This window comes from Ischnura elegans, chromosome 3 (genome assembly GCF_921293095.1).
Source record: "Ischnura elegans chromosome 3, ioIscEleg1.1, whole genome shotgun sequence".
Taxonomy (NCBI): Eukaryota; Metazoa; Arthropoda; class Insecta; order Odonata; family Coenagrionidae; genus Ischnura; species Ischnura elegans.
Window position 1 is genome coordinate 111671614 of NC_060248.1, and position 12453 is coordinate 111684066.

General features: G+C 39.9%; 1 protein-coding gene across 4 annotated transcripts in view; it reads left to right on the forward strand.

The window, feature by feature from the left end:
* Positions 1-12453, forward strand: part of LOC124156362 (rhotekin-like) — a 585015-nt gene that overhangs the window by 377465 nt on the left and 195097 nt on the right. The window lies entirely within an intron of this gene.

Genomic DNA, 12453 nt, shown 5'->3' on the forward strand with positions numbered 1-12453 from the left:
GTAACCTTTCTTAGTGGTTAGAATAAATGTCTGCTAATCAACGGGAAGGAGGGACGTATATACATCACCGATGTTATCGTGACTGGTCATGTTTCTTCTTTACGGTCCTCGTAACCTTAGGAATTGATACAACGCCTTCACTTGCGTTGGATGACGACCTATTTACTGAATTCCCACTTGACCCTAAAAAATTTTCTGTTCCTCTCCGTTGATCTTCCACGACATTAATGTTGACGTTGCATCTTGCGGAATGAAAGTTTTTTTTCTCGTAAATAATATATTGTGTGCTTGAGGTGTTTAAGGTAATAGGTCAATGAGCGGCTCTTTAGAAATTCCCACTTTTGAGTGCATTTTCTTATATATGGGAAAAATGCACTATTGTTTTCGGTTTTTCTGTCGGTGTATATCTGGTTCTGGTTTGTTTCGGTATTTATATCTGTCCTCACTTTCATGTCAATTTACCGACCACTATGCAGTGCAACATGATTTCGATGGTGGTGCTGCTTCGGTATGGAATACCATTTCCAAAAACATTTGATGATGCCCAGGTCTCGAGTCCAGGATCTTAGTCTGAGGCTTTGTTTGATTGGATAGTAAGTTTTTTTTTGTGATTTTCACGAATTTTGCCAAATAACTTCAATAATTTTGATTGCGGTATTAGATACAAGTTTCCAGAAGAGGTCTCGAGTCTTGATTTTGACGCAAAGTCATCTAAGGTATGTAATAAATTAATCGCAGTTTGGTAAACTAATCCCAGTTTGATAAACTAATCGCAGTTTGACATACTAATCCACAGTAAAAAAAACTCATCTATGCAATAGAAAATGCGCTGTGTATCACTGCGTTGAGTACTGATCTAATTGCTGCTTGTCTAAAACATTTCGCACAATTTTTGTAATATAAAAAATAATTCATATGTCAAATGACTTTATATCTTATATAAAGTTATTTTATTGGATCAGGACCAAGTTATTAATTAGCTTCCTATCTAGGTCAATGATTTGGAATTTCGGTTTTGTGTTTATTATCAAATGATCAGAACATTTATTAATAGTAGATACATGATGTGTGTTCTATTTATCCGGAAGCATCCGGTAATTCTTCGATTCCATTTTCAGGGATGTCACGTTATTCTTGCTTCCCTGTAACTGTTGTTACTGAACTCACGAAAATAAATTCTATCATCTACTAAAGACATTATTTTCCCAGTGCGATTAATTTCGGCAAGTGACTGTTTTCCACGTCGGATGTTGGAAACCATGTTATAGTGCTATGCTTAAATTAAATACGAAATTCGTATATTTGTTGCGAGTGTTGTAATTACAAAAGCGAGTTCATTTATTTCGGAGTACCTTTTTACGACTAACCGCCTGTAATGTCTGTTCTCCATTAGAGGAAGTTTATTTTCGATAATTGCTTGTGAAGTTTTTTTTGTGTGTCCGTGTGCACGTTCAACTATCCTGCCTTCTCATGGGGCAGCTCTAAAATTGTTAGCGATGAAAGACAATTTGCTCTATCGGTTGTTTATTTTTTTCGTTCTGCATTGCCTAACAGTTAGCGCGAGCGGAACTCGGATGATGTTGTATGCATTTATGAATTCATATCTCGCTTCAGTCGATCGACGGGAGTCGGTCACATCAAATCAAGGTCAGGTCACGGCTACGCCATTTGCGTTCGCTGTCGTCCCTTTATCGATGCGGTCTCTTCGAATCTGGATGGACGATAAAATCCGTGCTCTCAGTCGGGTGTAGTAATTGATTCCCTGATCGAGGCTTTATTTTTGCGTCCCGAACCTGTGTGCCTGCTGTTCAAGTGATTTGCGGAGAAGGAAGAAAGTCAGGCATGAAAAAGGTTTTTTTTATCATTTAGTGAACGCATCGTTCCCTCTGGAACGGTCCTCTTTTTATATTTTTTCCGCAAGAAAGACATCGTGTTTAAATTCGCGTTAGCATCTTGGATATGTCAGGGTGTGAGAAATTAGGCATCCATTTAAAGTTCCTGTATTGTAAATATTTACAGTTTGCAAGTGAAAATATAGGAAGGTGGAATTTTCACGTTTGAGATACAGGCAAATGTTGACAAAGGTCTACTTTATGCACGATACCAGTGGCGTAACTAGGGATATGCTTTGGGGGGGGAGGAGAGGGCTTTGGGATGGGGGTTGATCGGGCATTGGGAGGGATGAGATGGGTTAGTGGGGGTCTAGCCCCCCCCAGGAAACAGGGAGGCCAGGAAAATTTTTGAAAAATAACATGCCTGAATATGAATTTTACATAAACTTGTCATGTAAAATTCAACTTTAAGCAGTTGCAGTTATTATACATGAAATCCAGACAAGATTTTTAAATATTTTTTTGATTTCTCTGAGGCTTTGGGGGGGATACATTCCCTCGTCCCCCCAATAGTTACGCCACTACACGATGCTATAAGTGTTATTAGAGAATATGTTCCGATAAAAGGCCGATCGAGCGTAGGAGTAGTAGTAGCGTAGGAGTCCTCTCAAAGTGACTTATTAGATCATATCCTCGTCCTATTGTTCATACTTAGCTGTATCTGAAACTGTATAGTTTATTTAATGCAGTGACTCATTGTACTACCGCTAAACTTCCTTGAGGGGGCCTGTGTGTCACCTTATAGGTGTAGATATCTAGGGTTCTACTCGTATTCTGTTAATGAAGCTGAATTTCATCTCTATGACAATTAATACTCCTCCAAGTTGAACAAAATATTGATACACTTAACCTTTAACTGAGATTTGGGTTTGAGGGTGACAGCTCAATTGTGCGTAGTTCGTATTGCCATCCTAAAGCCATACATTTTTGTTAATGCGCCCTGAATTATAATAAATTTTTTCCATAAGTTCAAAAATAATTACATTTGTTAGGCTAGGGTAATACCTTATTTTTTATTGTAAATGAGGAAGTTATTAGCTTGGAGTCCTAGTTCATTAATGAGTTGAGACTGATTCGAAGCTTCAATCTTTTCTCCCGTTGTGATTAAATTTATTTTTTCCGCATGACGGTTGAAATGATATCGATTTGGTGTAAGAATCATTTTTCGAAAGAGTGTTGAGTTACCATGCTTGCTCTTAACGTTCGTATAAACACCTTAGCTCCGATTGCGTGGGAAAATGACTTAGTCCCGTGCAGGAATTGTAATATTAATGTGCTGATATCACCGTGAGCTATTCGATGTGTTCGTAAGCGCATTACTGAATTTCTAACTAGCCATTGTACTCCTAGTGCATGCCCGGATTCAATCATGGGGGCGTGATAATTATTGGATTTGGGTGTGTTGGATGTGACGTGCGTGGTAATGGTGGAAAGTGATCGTGATGACTGTTGTTCGCTCACAGCGCAGGGTGTGTCGCGAAGTCACGAATAATAGAGGGGTGAACTTGTTTGAGGCGGTAGGTTCGCGACTTCGTTATTAAGAACGTACACTTTTCGTGTATAAAAAAGTTTTGATATCATAGACGACATCCATCGAGGTGAATAATCAAAAATAAGGCACATGTGACGCGGGTAATAATTCCTAATATTTCGATGAGATCACTTTTACCAGTTATTTTAGCCGCTTCCAATTCCAAACTTACGTGATTTGACTTTATTTACGTCATTATTTTACAAATAATGAAAAATTATACGGCAACGGCCCTACATTTTATTTCTATCACGATTCTTATGGTATAAGGAACACTTTATCAGCTTTTTATCAAAATTGCATATAATAACTCAATCAAAAATTTCCCTATTCTCAGTCAGGCACTGCCGTAAGAGCAAGCGTAAAATACGGATATTCAAATGCGATTCCCAGAAATTGTGGCTCGGAAAGTCTGTTTTTTTTTCCTGTGGATCCTAGTCGATGCACGGTTAGGAGGACATATTTTGAAATCTTAATGTAAATTATACGGTTTCGTTTCTCGTACTAAGTATGAGCCCGAAGACAATTAGTGAGGTCCGTATTCCCCTACACATTCGTGTTCTTGTGCCGGGAGGTCGTGATAGACATCTGTGAATGAGGTTGAAAAAAGTCGTATAGGTTGGCGAAAGAGGGATTGTGTATTGGGTGCCCTTAAGGAAAGTAATAAAGTGTGATTTATGTGCACTAGCCTATTGTGCTGAGATCATACAGCGCCTTGCCTTCTAGTTGTTTGTGTTCATTGGGTTCACTTTCATTTGCGTATTGAAATGTCTCTCGGTGGTATGATGTTTGAAATCATGAAGGCCTATTAGTTTGCTCTTTATTTTTTCGGTAGCACACTACGATACCAGCTTGTGTCATCAGCTTGTATGTTGTTTTTGGTACTAATAGCTTTCAGATGTTTCATTGCCTACATTTTTCGTCGATTTTATGTGAGTTGTTTACGTTGGTCAGAACGAATTAATTACTTATATATATACCAGTTGCCTTATCGTTCAGCTGGAACGTGCTACCTTGAATTTTTATTTCCACTGGGTATTTTTTGATACGGATCATTGTTTTTATTTTTACTTTTATTAACTTTATTTAACATAGAGATTTATACGAATGTATTACAAGTAAGAATAATTATACTCGTGTATTTTCCTCGGCAGTTTTTCCATTGTCATTCGACATTTTCAAGCGTAGTAAGGTATTGCAGTTTCTTTAGAAAGTATGGCCCGAATGTTTATCTCTTCCATTTTCACTCCACGGTGTGTTTTGTTCGATGAGCGTGAGCTCCCGAATACTTGCTTCATTTACATCGATGCCCGACCTGAGTTACGGCCTCATCTTGACGTTTGCCCGTATATTCATTCTAATTATGCGTGGTCTTCTCCACGAGGGAAAATTGGCGGTAGAGCTCCAAAGGGAAGGAATGATTTACGCAAGGGCCTAATAGTGGGATGGTGGTAATCAAAGGGTCGGATGGTTCCCGTCTTAGTCAGCGCGCGATCGTCGCACTGGATTCCAGATACTCAGCTAATAGAATGCAAGGCCCAGAGGATCGTTGACAGAGTATCGCATTTGGGAATGAAGTCACGCGAATGCAGAGTGCTTGCGTGGGTTGCATGCGCATTCCATTGCCTTGATTTGAGCGTTCGTATTCAAAGGATTCGCCCACGCTATCGCCCTTGTGCTAAAATCTGGTTTGCCTGTGGTTAAGCATCACGGGTAGTGTCACCCGGAACATTTATTGCTGTGGCTTTTGTTACAATATTAATTAAACCAGGCATGGTTTGTGGCATACGTAGGCTTTCGCTACAGGATGGGATTGTATCATTCTTTTTCGGTAGAAGTTGCGAATGGCGCTTTGTCGTGCCAGCTTTTTTTATTTATTTATTTATTTATCACAACCCCCGTAAACAGCACATAACGGCCTTTTACAACGAGGGATTTCAATATTAACAGAGTACAACACAAACATCCATGCCCTGGAGAGGGATCACCTACCCAGGCGGGATTCGAACCCGCGACCTACGGTTTGGCAGGCGAGGACTTTACCCCGCCGCCACCGAGGCCGGCAAAGCTATAAAAAGGCACTTCATGATGTTATTACGACGGTTATTTACGGTATCAATGATGATCCTCATCCATATGCCCATTTGTTTGTTTTCAAGACAAGCAATAGCTTATCTTGTAATTGCCGAGAAGTCTGGTCGCCCCAGCTCCCTCTCGCAATATATCCTGATGGGAGCAGATTATGTCCTATGCTCTCGGTCCATCAAGAATGGCTGCGCCAAGGAAAAAGCTCATCCTCTTGAGCCCTCCTTTAGAGTAGAGAAACCAGGCTACACTGTTGTCTACGCATTTTTTTTCGGATAGTGAATTGCTCGTATAAATATGCAGTGGCAGGATATCTTTTTTTTTGCAATTTATAATCTATTTTCTGTATTTTAAAAAAAGTTTATTGTGATTAAAACATATCTACTTCTATTTGCGAGCTAATGTGATTGTAGTAAGGGTGGTTCCCGGATCTATACAATAATCTTGAAAGCATAAATAGGAACTTGGTTGAATTCGGCGTCATCCGCGCCACCAGTCTTCATTTGAGGGTCTGTAGCGATCTAAGTTTCGGAATGATGGAGGTCCTGTCTGTCAAAAGACTTGACGTTTCATCGTGAATTATGACCGTTGGGTTCGAGGTGTACAATACAGTCGGTGAAGTTGTGTCAGTGCGTACATCTTGCGAAATGAGAATTGGGACTGGTTCCAGGCGCTTGAGATGAGCCGGAAGAAAGACTAACGAGGAAGTACTCGACTTGGTGGCTGAGAAAGGAAGCCCTTGCTATCTGATGAGTAGGTAGAGTGAGTGGTTGAAGTGGGTTCCGATAAGTAAGAGTATCCGAAGATCACGGTAGCGAAACGGAAAAAAACGTAGACGAGATTTGGTTAAGAGGGTGCAGGCTTTTTATTTCTAATGGAGACACGAATAATACGTACCGATTTATAGATCGACGTCGCACGGTACTACGTAGGAACCGTTGGTAGTGAATACGTTGTGAACTTTGAAACGGTCCTATTTCTTCCGTGGAAGTCTTTGCTAATCTGAAGATCTCTCACCTTACTACTATAAAAAGTAAAGGGACAATTCTGTTCGGAGTTTATATATTTGTTACGTGGTTCGTCATTAATGGCGATATGGAAATCAGGAGCAAAATCGTCCTCTCGTACGTGAATACCGACCGCGAGGTCAAACTTTGTGTTGTCGTTATCGGGTGATTATTTATAATAATTACGAGATCAATTATTACTATTAGAGGATTGGAAGTTACTCAGGAAAGAAATTACATAGGCAGTTATTTCAATGAAGGAAGTATAGAAATGTTTGTGATCAACCAATGACGACTTCGAAAAAGTGGAAAAACCTTTTGGCAAACTACGTTTTGAGTCTCATCATCTAACTTTAAAGGTTTAATGATGTCGGAATCGACGATAAATGTTGGGTTTAACCCTCATCACCTCTGCGTTCTCTGAAGTGTATATTCAGTCGCCACCCCGCTCAAGTCCAGTCTGGGAAGAATTAAAATTTTGTCGTTCCAATCACCGCCCACCGCATTGGTGTGGACTCGTAATCATGTTGTTACTTGGCGTGCCATAAATACTTTTTCTGTTAATGCTTGTGGTGGGTTAACGAAATTTTTCACCGCAAAACGAAGTGCCTGTCTATATTTTTTGTGAAAATAACAAATAATATACCGTTCACATTTTATTTACCCGGTATTTCTTTGAACACTTGCTATCCGAGCAATAGTTTTTGAAATTGGAATTTATCAATCTTCAAATTTTTATACAATCCTATCGATATAGTTGTCTATGTTCGGAAAAAATGTAGATTGAAACTATTATTATGAATTTGTACAAATACTGATGCAAACAATATGATTGAGGAAACATGTCGGTCAAAACAAAATGAACATTGCCAACTCACCAAACTAACTTTTCCTAAGTTGTTTGCAAATTAGTGCTGTGACATGAATCGCGAAGTGAATGCAAGTTATACCGCAGTTAGCAATTGTTGTAAATTTCAATGGAAAAATGTTTCGATTGACTTATCTCAATGCTTCGTTGCCTAATTTTCCATCTAGACATCGAATGATGCCCCTTATGAAATATGTAATTTTGAAACAAGATGTGAAATTATGTATTTGTTTCGAATCGCGAATTCTCGTCCGACTTCCTTAAAAAGTGTTGGTGTATACTTCGGCTGGTGAGGAGGGGGGGGTTTGAGTTGACACATTAGATGCAATTTCCGCTTTCCACAATTCCCGGACGTCAATTCAATTGCCTGCCCGGTAATTCAACCGCCCGGCAGCGCCGTGCGCACGGAGTTAATCTGGAGAGGCTGTTGTTGTCGTCCGTCCCATCTGTGGACGGGCGGCGGCGGCGACGTCTGTCTCTCCTCCCCTGAATGTGTCCTCGCGCTCTTTCTGCCGGCTGTATTCTTCTTCTTCCTCGGTGGAAGGGCGGAGGAGGTCGGCAACCTGGGGTTGCTCCGCTCGTAAAACAATAACGCGCCCCCGGTGGAAAGCCCTAGCGTTCATAAATTACGTCACCATCGCTGTCCGGTGTAGCGTCGCTCGGGAAAGAATGGCAGATATGCAATTTGTGGGGTCGCTGCCTGGCCCTTCTCCTCTCAGTTGTTGACTTTATGACCCTCCCGTTTTGAGGGCCGCTCTGGAGGATATGCGAGAGGCTTTTCAATAGGCAATGTATAAATTTTCATATCACAATTATTTCATTTCATGATTTTACCCAAATATTTTTCGTTTCACAGTTTTAATGGTTTCGGATACAATTGAATTCGAATATTTATTATTCAAAATCGCACCAATTGTGAATAATTAGCAATAATAATATATCGCTTTATAAATTATTTCGGTTGACCGAGCCACAGTCACTATAAGGATATTTGATAGAGTTTTCAATAAGTAATATATACATTTTCATATCGCAAATGTATTATTTAAAAATTTTATCGCAAATATATTATTTAAAAAATATTTTTCTTTCAAAATCACGCCAAGTACAATGAATCACCAATGAAAATCTGTCGTATTGCTGAATGATTTCCGTTGACTGATATTCGCTTTGAGTTTGTAGTTTATTATTGGTTTTTAATCGCGTATTTTGGGCGGAATCTAGTGGTATGCTGTCATGGTTTGATATTGGTATGCTTGCTACATACTAAATTATATTTTCATCCTTGTGAAGAAATGGGTACTCTATTTTCGCAGTTGTAACGTTTCTTTTGCTGAAAAATGATAGTGATGCGTGGGAGCTTGTTCGTCTTTTTATATTTTATTATATATTTGAATTACTTGATTAAAGATATTATTTTAGTAAATGAATACTTCCGCTCGAAACTAATTTCATGGTTCATAATTGCTTTCCTCACCGTAAATATTCCACGTTCGATAATTTGATCTAAATGCAGCCTTCCCATTAATTCAAAGTTTTTAACTTCTTTTTCTTGTATTTATACTCATTGGATTCTTCAACGCATGATACGTGCTTGATTGTCGCTTGCACAAATTCGTGGACAAAGACGCTATTCTGTTAAATATATTACATTCCATCCTTAAAAAATAAAAATTCCATCAGTTCGGGTTGCGCAATGAGTTACGCGGGTATCAAGATTAATAACGGGATTTCATCTGCTGTTGCACCTTCTATTCGAAGGTCATTTGTTCGATTCTCGGTCAAGGGGAATCCTGTTTCATGGGTTTCTTTTCGCCAGCCAGCCCCTTGAGTGACGGGTGGAGGACATTTCAAGGACATCGCTCGTTCCACCGTCTGTCGCCTCCCGAGAATGGGAGGGTCAGGGTGTGACCAACGCCACTTGGTCAAGAGCGGATGTTTGCTGCTGGCGCCGCCGTACTCCGCGCCCACCGCTTCTAGTCTGTCGTTTTTTTTTAATTCTGGCCACACTCCTACGACCCACCTTCGTCAAACGAAGAGTTCACTTACCTAGCTATGCGTGGAGGTACTACCTAGTATATAGTACCTACTCCTTATTGCCTTCTGTGTGTGTCTACTGCCGCTTAATATTGATATGTGGCGGCCGCACCTCCTGCCTCGCCGCCACACCGCTTGCCCGGAGGCAAGTCAAACCGCGTTCCGTCATCGCTTCCTTCCAACAGTCCGGATAGCCCAGCGGTAGCGCGGTCGCCTCCCAAGCGAGCGGCCCGGGTTCGATTCTCCGTGACGGAAAGTTTTCTTATTTAATTTTCTGGCCTTCTAGGATTCCCTTCTAGAGGTTTCTTTAATGTTCAAGAAAAGTAAGATAGAACATACTGGAAGTTTGCAAATTGAATAAATACTGCGGCCTTTCGGCCGGCAGTTCAGTGTGGAATTGTACACGAATCAATAAACATCGTCCAAACCAGTGGTTCCCAACCGGTGTGCCGCGGCACTAAGGGGTGCCGTGAGATCTTTTGAGGGTGCCGCCAAAATTCACATTACATATTTGTATCGTAATACTATTCTTTTTATTTAGGCAGAATCAGTGTAAACAGTATTCTCATATCATCTAGGACTAGGTATAAGGTGTTGTTGCATGCAAACTCTCGAAATGAAACAAATAAATAAATAATAATAAAAAAGCTACGGAGATTTTAAATATCTATTTCCTTATAAGGGTGCCGGGAACTTTTGAAAGGCTTTCCAAGGGTGCCTCAAACAAGAAAAGGTTGGGAACCACTGGTCCAAACCATTCCATCGAATCTTCATTGATAGCAGCCTACTTCGACGCCTGCTACAGATATATCTCGGCGTTGTTGAAGTGATGGGTGGCAAAATGATCTCGGCAGAAATCCATTGATGAGTACCGCAATAGCTTATGTGACCTCTCATTTTTTGCTCTGGATAAAGGGAGACAAAAGGTTCTGTTATTCATTATTTGTGGCTAAGTTGTTGTGCGAGGAATCACTTAAGTTACATTGAACTCATTGATTAGGATCACATACTTTATACTTCAAATGTTTAGACACGTCCTGATGCTATCGAAGGGTCAAGGGTCGTCGCACTATTCATACTTTCCGGCCGTGGGTGTGTATTACCATGACTTGGTACTTTTATTTTCACGAGAGTTTTAATTAGGTAACGTATTTAATTGATGCGCCGAACTCTCTGGATAATGTTTCTATTTGTTTATGTGGAAAAATAATTAATTAGTATCCTTTATTCATTGGTGCCACTTCTAAGTTTTTCGCAGGCCGAAGTTTGCCGACCCCTTCACTAAAACCTTTAATTATTATCTCACATTCTTAAAATTCTAAGATATTCTGACAATTTTGTCTTCCTGGAGATAACTCCCATGTAGCAGCAATTTTGAATTTATCTCAAGAAGTGACTCAAATTCGCGTGATCTCCCAACTAAAAAATGTTTTCTGCTTTGTGTATGTCCTTTGTGAAGAATATTTGGCTGCCGAATCTTTTCTCGTTCTCAGTTTTCCTTCGGCCGAGGCGACAAAATTTCTCCTTGTGCACTGACTCATAGCCCAGCAAGGTTATACTTCTTTGCAAATAAGTCCATGCATGGGGTGGATGCTAGTTCTGGCACTACCTGATTGTTTTATCCGATATTTTTATCCATACTTGTAACTAAATTTGTGAACTATATTCCTTTCATGTAAGTTTTTTCACCTAAATATGAATGTAAAATATTTCTCTCGCAATAAGTTACAGGATAGAAATACACGAACTTAATGTAATAATTTTGAGTGAATCAAAATATATTGGCTTGAAGAGAAAAAGAGTCACCGCGATCAAGGTGGATTTCACGATGTTTTTTTTAACCAAATAATATTTGAGTATTCCGCCTTTTCGTTTACTTGTAGAATACTTCGAGAAGGTGAATCACCGGTACGTCCGCGCAGGTCTGTGTAGTATATATGATGGTCTATGATTCTGTTTCCACCTACTTGGTCTCATTCTTAGTGATACAACACATTCCACTTATGGTCTTGTTGTATAAGTTCGCACTAACTGCTTCGCATTTCAAACGTAGAGATGTGTGGCTTTAAGATTTGGGGAGATACTTGTCTCCGACATGCGCTGCCCTTGACATGAAGGCCGGGCACCTTGCCTCCTTTTTCCCCAAGAGGGGGTCACAGTGGTTTGTCTTCATGCTTTCTTGTCGACCATTTCGTATTTCGCCTGACTGTGATACATGACCTCGAGTGCGTGTTTGTCACGTTTGGCTTTTCATCGTAAAGAATGGTGCTCCCCGAAATCGTGAACTTGAGATGATCGTATGGTGGGTGTTCGGAAATGTTTCATGACAGAAATTTTTGCTGTGATGAACGACGTGGCGGGTTTACATAATTATATTTTTATTCTTAGCCAGCCAAGAGCAACCTTCCATTGTTTTCAGATCTGTCGTTTTCAGGGTCATGGTCGCTGGTACGTCACTCCCTGCGCTTGTCAAAGCCTCATTTCAAGTATATTTTCGTAGGATTCTGTATTTAAACAACTATCGTCACCATTGTGGTAGTCTCGGCTGTGTTGTTCGACAAATTTAATTGCCCGAAATTTCTTAGGTGGCATACCATTTTATGTTATTAGAAATTTTACTTTTTAATAGACAATTGGGTCTTCAGTGTAAAAATTAGGAATGAAGCATATATTTATTCATCTTGATAAGTAAAAAAAATCGACTTGACAATCTCTATACTTGAGCACTCTTTGATCCTATTGCGCCGATGTCGCTGGAAGTTTTTTCTTTTTGCTAGTATGATTTATGCTTCAATCAATTGTTTAATGAATAATAAATAAATTCATGCATTATCCGTTTTGTTTTCATCGCGCTTCTTGCTATGCCTGTCAAATACGCGCATGCTTTTTGATCCAGCACTGTCGTGACTCTAAAAATAGATTCCCGACAAGATGAAAGCCATTCATTATGTTCTGTTTTTGCGACTTTTGCGAGTTGAGTGCAAGGCATGTATTCGCTCTTTCTTTTTTGTTTAATAACTATACATGGTGGAG